The following is a 14,966-nucleotide window of genomic DNA, read 5'->3' as shown; positions in this document are numbered from 1 at the left end:
CAAACACAAGATACAGCCGGTGGGTGGCAGGCCCGGCTCTGCGCAGAAGGCAGGCTTAGAAAAGCATGCTGGTGGGCTAGGAGGAGGCGGCATTAGAAAGTGGAGGGAGAAAAGCTGAAGACCCTTGCAAGAATCAGGCTGACGGATCTCACACACCTGGCCACCCACCCCCACCTCTGTCCAGTGACCTGTCTCCGATGGAACAGAGAGGGCCGTATTTTACACCTGGCTCCATAAGCCAGCAAAGCACGGGGCCTCAATGTCACTGCTTTCAGGTCGTGTACAAAGGCATGAAAGTCCACAAGTCCCCAACTTCACCAACAGTATCCATATGATGGGCTGGTTAAGTGGGATGAGAAGACAGGTATGGAAAACAACTCGCCTGAAAATCAGAAGAGCGGGGAGAGGATCTGAGATCTCTCGTTTGTTCCCTGGGGCTCGGCACTTCAGTTTTCTGAGCCTCAATTTTCCCAGCTATGAAATGGGAACATTAATACCGTCACCCTCATGGGACTGAGAAACTGTCATTGCAATAACCTGAGTGGCCCTTCAAACTTCATAGTGATTAAAAAATGGATTAATCTAAGTTAAAAAAAAAAAAATAGATAAAAACAACTATGTTTATAACAAATAGCCCGGCACTATGATGGACAAATTATGTACAAGTAAAACTTATAAACAATAAAGCTAAACTTCATGGAGCAACAAAACTCTCCATGGTAGTTCTCATTTTCCTCATTCCACAGATAAGGAAAACAGGCACAGAAAGGATGTATGAACTCAGCCAAGGTCAAAGAGCTGGCAAGTGGGAGAATCGGGATTAGGGCAGAGTCCGACTCCAGAGCCCCCTGCCTACCCACATAAGTACTGCGCCATGGTGCTTCAGCCTCGGAACCCAAACACACACAGCCTTCCGCCCCGTCACACCGAGCTAAGTGACGGTGCTGATGCTGGAGCAGGGTCTATTTCACCCTCACTCGGGTATGAACATAGTCACCCATTTCTCCAGCATACAGGAAGTGCCCACCGCGGGCGAGGCATGGTGCCAGAGTCCCAGCAGCAACACCTCTAACAGGGGAGGCGAGACCGGCGCGGGGAAGTGTAAGACGTCACCGGCGAGAAGAGCGTTGACACAGCAGGGGAAGCGTCCTCTGGCAGCCATCCCGCGCTCCGGCCGGCAGCTGGTATTTCACGTTTGTGGTCCTGTACCAGTGTCCTCCCAATGTTACTCCTTGCTGGCGTCAAAATGGTGCTCCCAGCTCCTCCGAGGGGAGAAGCCGCCCCCAGGAAAGGATGGTCCCTAAGAACTGGTGGCAGTGCCATCACCCCTGTGAAGAAGGCACAGCCACCCAGAGCTGGGAACAGTTACGAATGCTCCTGGATCAGAAGTGGCGCTCGGGGAGCAGAGGGGATGAGAGGGACAGAAGGAAAAGGTATGAGAACCGACAATTACTGGGGGTCCGCGACGCACTGAGTTCATGGAAGGCTTAGTGCCTTAGATACTTTAGCTCCACCAAGAGATGGATTTTATTAACCATATTTTACAGATGAGGAAACTGGGGCTCAAAGCAGTTAAATAAACTGGTAAAGTAGAGCAAAGACATAGAGGGTGCGCCCTTCACGCCTGGAGAAATCAATGGACTCTCTCTAGATTAGAGAGGACGAGGACACGGACACACACACACACACACGCTCCCCTCTTCCCTATTGTGGGCTGAACTGTATCCCCCACCCCCCACCCAAATTCATATGTCGATGCCTTAACCCCCAGGACTTCAGAATGCAACTGCATTTGGAGATAGGGTTTTGCATTAAGTTAAAACGAGACCATTAGGGTGGGCCCTAATCCAGTCCAACTACTGTCCTTATAAGAGGAGGAAATCTGGACACGTGGAGTGGGGAGTGGGGGTGACAGCACGGATGCCCTTGCACAAAGGGAAGACCATGCAAAGAGGCAGCAATAGCCATCTGCAAGCCAAAGAGAGAAGAGGCCTCAGAAAAAACAACCCACCGGCACCTTGATCTTGGACTTCTAGTCTCCAGACTGTGAGAAAATGAATCACTGATGTTTCAGCCGCCCAGTCTGTGGTCCTCTGTACAACGCCCTCACTCATCTGTCGTTCTCCTCGGCAACTACCACCATCCTGACCTGCGCTGGTGAGCTTGCCTATCTGACTGCTGTCTGGTTCTCCCCGCTGGAATGCAAACTGCAGACTTTGGTTGTTCTACTCAATCACGTATCCCCAGCATTTGATACACATTTAATGAACAAATAAACTGAGCAAAAATGGGATTTAAACCCAGCTGCTGCTTCTCGAGTCACCCACTCTCTGCCCACTCCCCGCTGCTTCCTTCTGCTTTATCTAATTCTGTTCCTTATACCCAGCTCCCCCCTCCTCCAATGTTATAGCTGGTAAATTATTAAAAACAGTATAAACTCAAAGATACTCTCTAGCCTATAATCACCACCAAACAGTAGTATAAACAAGGTGACAGGAGATAAATAAGAGACACACAAAGCACCTCTCCTCAGCTACCAGAGGACATTATAATGTACCAAGCACTGAAAGCTCCAGCTTACGTTTTAGTCTTACTACTAATTTTAAGTCGATAGGTAAGAAATAAGATTAGCTTAAGGCTTAGGGTTTGTTTTGGGTTTTCTCAGTGTATACTGAATGGGGGACCACTGAGGACCGTGACAGAGCTCTCCTAGTCAAACCTCAAACCCCAGCGGCCTGGTAAGGGGCCAAATCCCCACTGCATGCTGCACAGGGGACTCAGGTTGACAAGACCGTGGAAGTGTCCCGGTGACCAGGTCTGGGGCCCACCCCAGGCCCCCCATTCCCTGCGTGCGTGGGGTGCGTAACAGGCCTTTGGCTCCTTTCAGAACAAGCGACTTTCTCTCCTGCTCTAGGAAAACAGCAGAATTCAGGTCTGGCTCCCTTGAGCCAGGAGCTGGAGCTGGAGGGACAGGGACAGTGGGGGCTGGAAAGAGGACACTGGCAAAGAAGCCATTTATCTGGAATGAAAGGAGACACTAAAGCAAAGACATTGCATTCCAGTTTCTGGACTCCTGACCACCCACCTTCTCCCCTCAGGCCCGGCCCAGCCCACCCCCAAATAACCCTGACTGTGGTAAAGGTCTGTCTGCCTGCTCAGAAGCAACCACTAGGATTCTGAAACTTCCTCTTTACAACAAAACTAAACTGTTGCAACTTGTTGCTACAATCCAGGAGGCAGGAGCCGCAGCAGAGCCCAAGCAGCCGCCAGCGGCATTTGGACATTTCAGAGATAGCCCACCTCACCCACCCACTGCCCCCACCCTCAGCTGCCTCCTACCCAGTCTCTCAGTGGTGCCAGGGGGCTATTCCCAAGCCTCCCTGCTGACAAGGTCCCTAGGAAACTCTGTCCCACCCCCCACCCCACCAACTCCTCCCAGGGTGTTTTCTGGCCCAGCACTCATGAAGGAGGGGCAGATGGTAGAAGATCTTCCTCGAGTGAGCCCAGAAAGATATCCCAGGTCCACATTCCTAAGCTTTCTCACCACAAATGACTAAGTGGCTTTACCTGTTTTCCATCAACTCAAATTGAGCATCCGAGCTGCCACTTTCTCTTGGGCTCGCCTCTATCATGACCCACAATACCAGAGTGAAGTGGTTTTTCCCTGTATCTCGACCGTGAGCCCCTTGAGAGCAGAGCCTGTGATGTCTCATTCAGTTACATCCTAACCACCTAGCATTTTCTGCCCTAGAACAGATGCTCAGGATTTATTTGCTGAATGAATGAATGTCCAAAAGAGTCAATAATACCCATGAAACCTTCAGGCAACGTAAATAATGGTTCTTCTCCATGTACCATAACATAGTCGTTAAAATAATAATTGTGGAGACTGTTGTAACGTAAGAAACTTTACATTATAGCACTGAAAGAGTAAGTCAGAACACACAGCAGTACCTCTTCTGCTTAGTTTTGTACAATATAAATGTACATGGACAGGAAGCCCAGAAAGATCCGAACCGTGGAGGGACAAATTTGCTCCTTGCCAGCTTTGTTATTATATCGTTTGTGCTATAAACAATGCCCCCCTTTTTTTACTTTAAAAAAAGAACTGATTCTAGTAATTTCTCTCTCAACACTCCGTGAAAAATCTCACCCCAAGTTCTTTAGCTGAGAACAGCAATCTGACCACACACCCAGAGGGCACAGGCAGAATTCCCAGCAGCTACTCAGGGGTTAAGGACCTGGGAGTGGAACCCTGCACTCCCACATTTCCCAGGAAATGGCACGGGGAAGGAGGCTTTAATGAGCCATTTGGGCTATGTAAGAGAGAAAGGCTGGGTCCAGAGCTCATAAGGAGAGGAAATCTTTTACCAGCCCCGGTGACTCAGAGAGCCTTGGCGACCTGAATCACCCCTGAACAAAGCACCGCCGGAGTCTGAGCCACTGAACAAGGTCCCAGCCCAGCTACCTGGACGTGCTGTGCCACGTCCCTACCTTGCAATCAGTTTAGATGCTGCCTCCTCCAGGAAGCCTTCTGAGAGCCTCCTGGGCCCCCAGCACTCTGTAGCTGGTGGGACACCATTACCTCCTAGGACAAGGGCCCCTGCTTCCTTCACCTCCATGTTCCCGGTACCCAGTCCAGTACCTAGCATATAAAGTAAGCTCTGAGGAATAATTACTGATTGATGATGGACAGATGAATGAATGAAGAAGAAAGAAAGAAATGCAAGTTTGTTGGATGTGAGTGGGCTGAGGTCAAGAAGAATCCACTAGTCAAGATGGCAGTGGGCTCTCTGGCTGGTTGGCTCCCCAGTGAAGACCAGCCAAGGCCCAGCCACTAGCAGGCAGGCATAGCAGCCGGGATTTACGCTGCCTGGCCATGGTCTTTTCACTTGCCCTCCCTTAGGACCAACCACACACATTTGAAAAATGGCCAGTTAAGGTTAAAGGTGAAGTCCGTAGCCAAGGCAACGCTATTGAACTGGCAACCTCGCTCCGAGTAGCCAACTACACTACAGAAGGCCCCATTTTGCCACGGCCCAAAGCTCTGCTCCTTTCATTAATTCACAGCCACTGGTGAGAGAGGAGCCCCCAGGACCAGTCCTGTCCCTCACTATCAAGCCCAGGAGTGAAGGGCATCTACAAGGTCACACAGGGGTCTGGAGCCAGAGTGCCTGAGTTTGAATCCCTGCTCAGTCTCCTTATCTATAAGATAGGAATAGTTCTCTACCTCATGAGAAATGAGATAATTCATGTATAAGCACTAGCACAGAACCTGGTACTTAGCGAATGCTCAATAAAATTTAACTATTATTATTATTAGTATTACTATTATTAGCAGAGCTGGAAGGACTTCGACCCAGACATCCTGATTCCCAGGCCAGTGCCCTTCCACTAGAGGCTCTTCCTTCCTTCCTTGCTCACCTTTCCCATCTTCCCTCCTTCTCCCAGGCAAGTCTAGCTTCCAGGAAGCTCACTTGAGATGCTCAGAAATCCCCATTCAGGGTAGCACAAGCATGCCTCATGTTTGGCAAGTCTCTCTCTCTCCCAATCTCCCAACTCTCTATTAGAGGTTAAGACTCCTGAGCACAAGGTTGGGGGGCCCTTTGCCCTCTATCCCCACTGAAGCCCCAGCAAGCCCCTGCACAGTGCAGGTCACACAGTAGGAGCCCAAGGCATTTCTGCTATTGACTTGGCAAAGAAATTTGGCATCAATACCCTTATGCCCAATAGATGGCTCTTAAATATTTAAAAATAAATGACGACTTTAAAATGGCTCTCTGCCACCACCTTTCTCACCCCAGAGATTTCCAGACAAGTACCTTACATCCATCCGTGTTTTGTAAAATAGAGAGATCACTAACTAAATGGCACTCTAAAGCTTCGGCTGCCTGGGCCTCCATGTCCCCAGGCTTACAGACAAAGGTACCGATGAGACCTGAATGCCACTCGTGCAACAAGGACGACTTGGGCTGACTCTGTGCCAGGCACCAGGCAGTGACCTGGGATCAAGAGAGGAAAAAAGACCCCACCTGTGACCTCCAGGTCCTCACGGTCCAGTGGATTCTAAAATCGTCTCCCCCTCCCGAACCAGTTAGATTAAGTAACCTAAACTGTTCCAAACGCCTTGTCTTTATGTTTATCAGACAGGAAGCTGCCTTCTCTAGCCCAGTGACTTAATGCAAAACACAGGAAACACAGTGGCTTTTGAACAGACAACTCTAAATAAAGGTGCCTCTACTGCTTTGTAACAGCCTTTTTTATAACCCTTAAAACCGGGTCAAACGTAACAGCTTGAATTGTATCGTGTGGTATGAAGGATGCAAAGGTTGCAGGCCTTGAACACCTCAGCATCCAAGCCCAGGAAATCTTCTGGCAGGTTCCTCAGGCATCTTAGACACCACACCTTGTTATCAATGAGCAGGCTTGTTGGACGAACTTAAAGTCTTTAAAACCTGAACTTGTATTTTCTACCACCTGATGTTAGTGATAACATGAAAAAAGAAGAAGAGGGGAAAAAAAAGAACTGGACCACTTTACGTATATTTATATGTGAATTACGACAAGCCTTAAAAAGCACGCATCTCCACGGGCGGACGAGGGAACTAAGGTTCCAGTGTAGCAGCAGAAAAAAGGCGAAGAAGGTCTGGCCAGCTCTGCCTGATCCCAAAGCCCCTGTTTTGTTCCCTCTACTGTGTGTTTCATACTGAAAATACAACAAACCAATCATCTAAGACATCAAATGACTTAAAATTACTAGAAATCAAGACTAGCTGTAGGACAGTGGAAAGCCAGTGTGACTCTCTGAATAGTCCAGCCTGTCGCCTGGCTCTACCCCATGAGAAATATTGATTTTTGAGCTGTGGGAACTTTCAGCCTAAATTGCCCTGTCCAACTGAAAGAAGTTCAGAGAAACCTCAAACACCTCCAAGCCCATTTCTTAACTCTAGTGCTCCCCCCTTCCCCACAAAAAAAGATTAAGGATGTAGAAGAATAGACACTTGAGGAAAGATTAAAGGAGCTGAGTATGTACTGCTGGGCTAACCAGCACATAAAAGGGATGATAACCGTTCAAAAACACTTTTAAATGAGGCCGCGGGATTTTGAGAGAAAGGCAACTGGGGTTTGAGCGAAACCGGGGCCAAAGCTTCCTTCTACCAACTCGGTGGTTTGCGCCTGGGCAAACCACTCCTGCAACTGGGGGACAAAAGTGACACTGCCCCTAAGAGCCCTTCCAGCTCAGACACTCTCTCAGTAAACTCGGTACGGGAGAATTCTACTGCTTTGTTGATTTTTCATTTAAGCGGGGCATCGTTTAGAATTCAAGTTAAAAGGAAAAGAAACCTAAGACACAAGTTCCCCAAATGTGAAATGTCCAAGGAAGCGAGGGAGGGACCTGCCCCAAGGCCCCTGCTGTAGGGCCCTAAGGACCCAAGGACCTCGGAGAGGCACCAAGGCAATGACTGGAGGAGGGTGGGGGAGGATCAGCTCCACCTTCGGCTTCCCCACAGGCCAAAGCCCGACCTGCCCAGGCAGGAAGCCACACCCTTCAGTAGCAACTTCCGGAAGGCTCTGTAAGGCTGCTCCAGCCTCGGCGGGAAGGTTCCTGGTGGAGTAGCCAACTGGGCTACAGAAGAGGAGAGCTACAGAAGGTGGCACCGTGAGCGATGGAGGGGCAGGCTGGGCTTTGCCCTCAGCCAAAGGCCAGCCAAGAGCCTTTTCTGGGCCCACCTGCCCAGGCCCGGTGTGCTGTGTCGCATGCCGGGTGCTGAATCACCTCAGGTTTGAGAAACTAGCCAGCAGCGTGGGGGCCTGAGAAATTCCAACAGAAGCCTCCCTCAGTTACTTTTTAAAGATACATGCATCAGACACAAGAGGGCAGCTCCCCTCTTCTGCTTCCCAAATATTTGGTACCATCAACACATGGGGGAGGGGGAGAAATGGAGATATATAGGCCAGCATCCAGCCTTCAAACCCGTGTGGTGGCAGGCCCATTTTAGACCCAGGCTCATTCTGTATACTCATGGGTGACTCATGCCATTCCTCAGGAGGCCCAGAGGCTGCCTGGCAGGGACACGGGCCTGCCCAAGACCCTGAAGGGGTCTCTTGCTGCCTCTGCCACAGAAGAGAGCCAACTCGGCAGAGCTGGCAGCTTCTCCAGTATCCACACCACATAAAACTAAGACTGTCTTCCTTGAGAAGGAAACGGGGGCCCTCCAATTCAAAACACCCCTGATCACAGTTTCTCAGAGCTTGGGCTTTTCTACTGTTATTAATGCTTAAGACCCACAGGCCAGATGTCTGAGGGATAACTGGGACAGAGTGGGAAGGGGCATACTAGTGTTTGCAATGACCCCAAAGTTTAGAGGACCCACAAGAATAAAGGCCTGGTGTAGACTTTTGGTCAGGGTGGACTCCCCAAGAAAGGACCATAGGTGATTTAGAACCAGAGAAACTGTGGGAAACCTGGCAAAAGGTCATCCTGAAATACTTTCCAGACACATACTGTGGCTTTCCGTTTCTCATACAGCAAAGAAAAAGCAATCATGCACCATTATCCAGAACCCAAGGGAGTAGAGTTGTTTAAGGGGTTCCTCTAGTGATAATATGACATCATGGAGAAGAAAACAGTACCCCAAAATGTTCCGACCACAAGAACAATTCAGTCCATTTTTAAAACCTTCCTCCTTCCTTGCACATAGTAGGCACTCGATATGAAACCTGGAATCTAGAGCAACGCATTTTAAAGTTGAGACCTACAATACAGGACAGCCAACCCTCTTATTTTTATAGATAACAAAAATAAGAAAATTATAAGTGTTTGACTACTTAAGGGCAGTACACATAAAAAGGCATTTAGTAAAAGGTAATGTTCATGCCCCACACCTGCTTCCTGGGCCCTTTCTAGAGGCCATCACTATTATCAGCGTCTCGGTATCTTCCCATGCACAGCAGAGCCAGGGTGACACAGTACGTCTCACACGAAGGGAGCACCATATATACTACTTTACATCTAGTTTTTTCCACTTACAACATACTTTGAAAAGCATGCCCTATGAGCACATATAGATCGGCCTCGTTTTTTTAAGGGCTGCAAGGGTTGCCCCTGTACGGGGGTGCCATGATTTATTTGACCCATTTGATGGATAGTGAGCTTGCTTCCTGTCTTTGCCTATGACAATGCTGCGAACTATGGCCTGAGATGTTTTCTTTTGCACATCTGAGTTTATCTGTGGGGTGCATTCCTAGAATTCAGACAGAAGGACTATGCTTTGACAGATACTGTCAAACTATCTTTAAAAAAGAGAGTTGCTACAACTTATACTCCCATCGATAAGAAACTGGGGCATCTTGGAGAAATTAAAATTACTGATTTTTCAGTTCCCCAGCCCTCTCATGCATAATTCATGGGCACATAAACTCGTGTGATGTCTTTGTAGACGATAATGGCGCTTTGTACCAAAATCAAATGTTCCCCCAGCCAGAGCTGGAAGCCAGGTCTCCAGGCACTCAAGTCCAGTGCTCTTTCCATACCACCCCATGGCTATGTCGTAGATCATGGGAAACCATGTTTTAGAACTAAAACCGCAGTTAGTTGCACACCTTCTGCCCAGGACTGGGCCCCAGACCGAGGCTGCTCAGCTACAAGCTGATCACCAAGTGCACCCAAAAGCATCGGCAGATGGGCCCCAGAACCGTGTTTTTACCACTTGTGCTTCAGAGTCCACAAGCACTGCATACACACATGCACAAGCACAAGCAAACCTTTTTAGAAGTAGAAAGAGCACTGAGCTAGGAGCCAGGAAAACCATGTACTCCTACTGGCCTGTTTCCTCCCCTGACAACCCAGCGAGTTCAGACTGAACATTTATATATTTTCTTAAAATTTTACATAGCCACTCTATTATCAGGTCCTTTACATACCTTAGTTATTTTAGTTCTCACATCTGATCTTGATGGTAGGTGTCAAGATTCCCATATTACAGATGAGGACATATGAGGCTCAGGGAAGGTTGTGTGACTTGCCTAAGGTCATAAGGCTAGTAAGTGGCAGGGTCAGGACTGGAACTGTCTTGTCCCAAAGCTCAGGACCCCACTCTCCCCAGCTCTAAGAACGGGATTCTGTATGTCACAAGAGCAACACTTCCCAGGGGACAGTGAGGGCTCCATTCTGTTGTCACCAGCGGACTTGAGCCCAGGGGCTCAGCGCACCAAGGGTTAAGGCCGAGAGGCAGTGACTCTCTGGGGCTGCACAAAGAGAAAATGTACTTCCTGCCCCTGCGGGCAGAGATGCTGTTTTATACTCAGCAAATTAGGACGTTTGTTTAATTAAGACGACACACAGATTTTGTTATTCTAAATATTTCTCGAACATGATGCTCGGGAGGAAGCTGTTAAGACTTGGCTTTTTTTCGCCACCCCCACCCCTTGCTTTAGGTTTCTTTCTCCCCCTCCAAGAAAAAGGGTAGGACCCGCCTCTGAGGAAAACAACAGCCAACCCCTCCTCTCCTTTTGAAATAAAGATGTCAAGCTGGTGAAGGCTGTCTTAAGTACTTTGCTGAAGGATTAGCTACAAGAGGAAGTGAAGAAAGCACAGCTAGCTTGGTTTCTAGCAATACCCTACCAGGCTACACAACAATGCTGCATTTTTTGAATGTGCTTTTCTCCTTTTAAAAAGCTAACAGATCCTTGTTTTGTTTTTTCTGGAGCAAGAACAGGCAAAAGGCAGGCTGTGATTAACATGCAACCTTCATCCTGCAAGAAGGAAATTGTCCCATCTCCAACCCCTTAGGTTAAAAAGTTTAAAAATAAAAAACAGAAAGCCAGGGCCATGACTCTCTTTGCTCTCCCCTCATGTGCCCTCCAGACAAGCAGCCCCACAGAAGGCATCTCTCAGGTGGCCCTTCCTGAGCACGGCCTCCCAGTCCAGGCACCTGGATCTGCCCAGAGGCACTGCCAGGACTTCCTGAATGTGAAGAGTAGAGCTCTTTGGTGTCATCCCGCAACCATCTGGGGGGCATAGAGGCTCTCAAATTACACTGAGCAATCTCTTGCTGCTTTTAATTACCCCTCAATTATCCACTAAGCAGTCCTCACTTTCTGACACCCAGTGCTCACCCTCAGTATGCCAAACCTTCATCCCGCTCCAGACAAAAGTGGCCCCTCTCAGGAATTCCTCGGGTCCTTTGTCTATAGCATGCTTGGGACAGGCGTCACAGGCTGCCTTTGTATTTCAGTCATTGGGACACTATTTCCCCTTGAGGAATGTAAACTCCCCAAGTGCAGAGGCCTCCAGTCCAGGCAGGATGGGACGTCTCCTTTCTCCCAATCCCCATGACTCACAGTACCTTTCTGGGGTCTCTGTCATCTTCACCTCACTTTAGAGTCATCTACAGATTTGTCTCAGCTCTCCCCTAAGCGCGCCAGGGCAGAGGCCAGGTCTTACTCAACCTCACACCCCACCACCACCTGGCAGAGTCCCTGGCACAGAAAAGCCAGTCAAATATTTGCTCAATTACACATCTGCGTACCCTTCCCCCCAACCCCTAACAGCCTTGTATATAAACTAATATTAATCATATTAATAGAGTGATTGTCTAAAATGGCCTTAAAGCAGCCTCCCTCTTTACCAAAAAGGGCATAAACCACCAGGTGAGTTACCAGGTCGGCCTGAGACAGTGGAGTCAGAAACCGCCACGGTATTGCAGAAAGGAGCTAAGGCCCCTTCCAGTTACTCAACAGTTACTTTGAAATCCTGTTAAACCCAGAAAAGGGTGCAGCGAACCGAGAAATGGCTGGGCCTCTCAACCCGCCAGCGGAGGAAGCCGCCTGTCTCCAGGACCTGGGACTTCCCAGGAACCTTTCTCCCAACACCGGCAGGGTGGGGCCGACACAGACGGCGGCCCTGGCACTCACTCTGCTGCCACCTCAAGACGCCGGCAAACCCGTCCAGGAGAGCACTCCGTTTCTATCTGAAACGGTGGGGCTCTCTCTGGAGGAATGGATGGAAGGGGGATGCAGTCCTGCCCTGGGAGTGGCCCCAAAGACGGGGTGATGTGAGAACCCCTGCACAGGGAAGGGGGGGTGTCAAAAACTCCAGATCTGGCCCAAACAGGAACGATGCAATAGCCTAGACCTAAAGGAGCAGGATCCAGCTCTCCCCGCCCCTGCCCCCGCCCCCATGGGGCGGCCCCCAGGTGCGGTGGAATCAGGTGCGCGCCTAGACCGCGCATATGGCTGCGGGCATTCCGGGCCTTCCTCTCCGGGGTAGCACAAGTCAAAGGTCGAGGGGCTGTGGGAGAGCGGGGGATTCTTTCCTGCCTCCCGGCCCTGTGCCCAAGGGGTACCCCTTCCTCACGCACCCACTCGCACCTCTCTCGGTCCCCTTGTCCGCCCCGCCACTCGCAGCAAGGCGAATGAGGAAGTCGGGAGCGGAGGGCGGAAACTGAATCGAATGCAATGTCTGCGGCAGGATTGTCCGATTCTGACTCAGAAGGACGCCCTGACAGCTGCCAAACGGTCCCCGCCTGCCCGTTACCTCCGTTTCGAAAAGGCCTGAAAACTTCCCAAGAAGCCGCAGCCCCGAGCCCCCCACCCTACCCTCGCTCATCTGGGGCTCCCCGGAAGAGGTTAAAAAGTTTGCCCAACTTGGGCACTGGGCGAGGCGAGGGCGGAGCGCGTGCCCCGGCAGCAGGGGGAGGTTGAGGCTCCCGGGTGCCCCGCCGGGGGAGTGAGGAGGGTGGGGATTGGGGGGGACGGAGGGTTTCCGGGGAGCGCTAACCCCAAAGCCTTCCTCTGCTCCCCGAGGCCTCGCTTCCAGAGGCGCCTTCCCCGAGCGTCCGCGCAGGGGTCCGGGCGTCCCTAAGGGAAGGATGCGGTGTTCCTGTACGCCCCGTGGCGTTCGCGCCGGGCCGCGCGGGTCTCCGGCCGCGCGGGGACCGAGAACCACATGTCGGCCCGCTCTCCCCAGACGCCGCGCGACCCGTCGCCGCCGCCCCCGCCCGCCTGCCCGGGGCGGGACCGGCCGGTGGGGCTCGCTCACCTGAACCTGGATCTGCCCCGGGGAACAGGCGCTGCTTCTCCCGAGAGGGCTTTCTCGAGCGCTCTGGCGACGGCGGGGTGGGGCGAGCGCGCGAGGCGGGAGCTGCAGCAGGTCAGCCTGGCTCAGCCTTCCGTGCCCTGCCCAGGAACCGCGGTGATCTGCGCGCCTCACCGCACCCAGCTCGGCTCCTCGCCGCCTTCCCGCCCCGCCCTCTCAGCCACCCGCCCATTCCTCGCCCGGCGCCGGCTCCGGGGCGGAGCCTAGAGGAACGACCCCGCCCCCGAGTTGTCTCACCCACTCCAGCCCGCTCCCGGGCTCGATGGACAGACATCTTGACCTGTGCGAAGGGGTGGGCGGGGCCTCAGAGCCCAGAGGAGTGGGGATTCGCCCCCACCTCCACCCTCTCCACCTTCCCCTTGCGCTTCCTAGGCGGGAGCCCCGCCTCCTAGGGCGGGTCCAACGGACGCCCAGGTTCCAGAAGGAGGATTGACACACAAAAGAGTCCAATCAGGAGGAGGAAGCTAGCAGCGAGCTCAAGGCCGGGATTTTGGTGCATTGCCTGGGCGGGGCCCAGGCCAGGCGGGAGCCCACTGGGAAAGTCCGGGATTCTGACACCCCGCCCCGCGAGCTGCTTACCCTGTCCCTTGTCATCCTACCAGAACAGATATTAAGTACCATATATGGGAAAAGTGCTATTTTACATAATTACGATGGCTAGTGGGGCGGACATGGACTCAGCCCCTGATCTGTTGTGAGCGCCCTGAGTTCGATTTCTCACCCTGCCTCTAGTGTAGGCACTCTGCTGTCTATCAGACTCCAGACCTTTACTCAAACGTGTTCCCTCTGCCTGGAATGCCCTTCCAAGCCTTTCTTTACCTCCATGCGATTAACTCGCACACTTCCTTTTAGGTATTTATTACAAAATGTTTTCTTGGTGAATTTTGTTTGGTTTTAAGTAGGTAAAACGCACTTTTATTAATTTATTTTGGCTACTGCCTACCACAAGAAGATTAAATTTTTTCTAATTTTTAAAAGAAGTTTTTACACTTATCTTCTAATCCACTTGGAATTTATTTTGATTTTGGAGTGAGGAAGAAATCTAATTTATAATTTTTGTAACAGCTAGTTGTCCACACACCATTTTCTCCATTGATTTCAGGTACCATCATCTATCGAACTCATAATATAAGCTTGAATTTGTTTCTGAGTTGTATCCATTGATTTTTTGTGTGTTCCTGTGCCAGTTCTGCAATATTTTTATGATGGCAGTTTTCTAATACATTTTATATCTAAGAACGCAAATTTCTCATAAAAAGTTTATGATCTAAGGCAAAAGAAAACTGGAAAAAAGATTTTGCAACTCTATTACAAAGAATTACTACCAACAATATATAAAGAGCTCAGTCCATAAGAAAAACCCCAAATACTCCAAAATAAAATGACCAAAAAAGGACAGGCAATTCAAAAAATATATATATAAATGGCCAATAATTATTTAAAAACTAGAAAAACAGTCATCAGAAATGCAAACAAAACAACATAGGATGCTATTTTTCACCTTTCAAATTAAAAAACTTAAAATGCCTACTGTTGTCCAAGTTTAGAGATACAGCTGGGAAGGTAAATTAATCAATTTTCTCTGAGAATCCATCGGATTCCAAAAAAATTGGAAAAGTGTACAAATATGGGTTTAAAAGTTCCTTGTGACATTGTTTATAGTCATTAAATATTATAAATAAATGTACAGCATAAGAGTGATTAAATAAATTTCGATACACCAATATGTTGAAAAATACCCAGAAAATCATTAAAATTTTTATGTAGATATATATTTACTGATTTAAAATGTATTGAGGAAAAGCAAATTACCAAATGCTATCATAGGATGGTTTCATTTATTTTTGTGCAGTGTGTTTCTGATGTG

At 49.8% G+C, this 14,966-nt stretch overlaps 1 protein-coding gene across 2 annotated transcripts in view; it reads right to left on the bottom strand.

The window, feature by feature from the left end:
* The window catches only part of MYH9 (myosin heavy chain 9), an 89,054-nt gene extending 75,825 nt beyond the window's left edge, over positions 1–13,229 (bottom strand). Inside the window, exon 1 of one of the 2 annotated variants that reach the window (XM_039877785.1) lies at positions 13,043–13,229. The gene's annotated coding sequence lies outside the window, so the exon portion shown is untranslated. The remainder of the gene's footprint in view (positions 1–13,042) is intronic. The other variant, XM_039877783.1, reaches the window with a different exon arrangement.
* Between the last annotated feature and the right edge of the window lie 1,737 nt (positions 13,230–14,966).

This window comes from Pteropus medius, unplaced genomic scaffold (genome assembly GCF_902729225.1).
Source record: "Pteropus medius unplaced genomic scaffold, Ma_sr-lr_union100, whole genome shotgun sequence".
NCBI classification, from domain to species: Eukaryota; Metazoa; Chordata; class Mammalia; order Chiroptera; family Pteropodidae; genus Pteropus; species Pteropus medius.
This window is presented reverse-complemented; position numbering and strand designations above follow the sequence as displayed.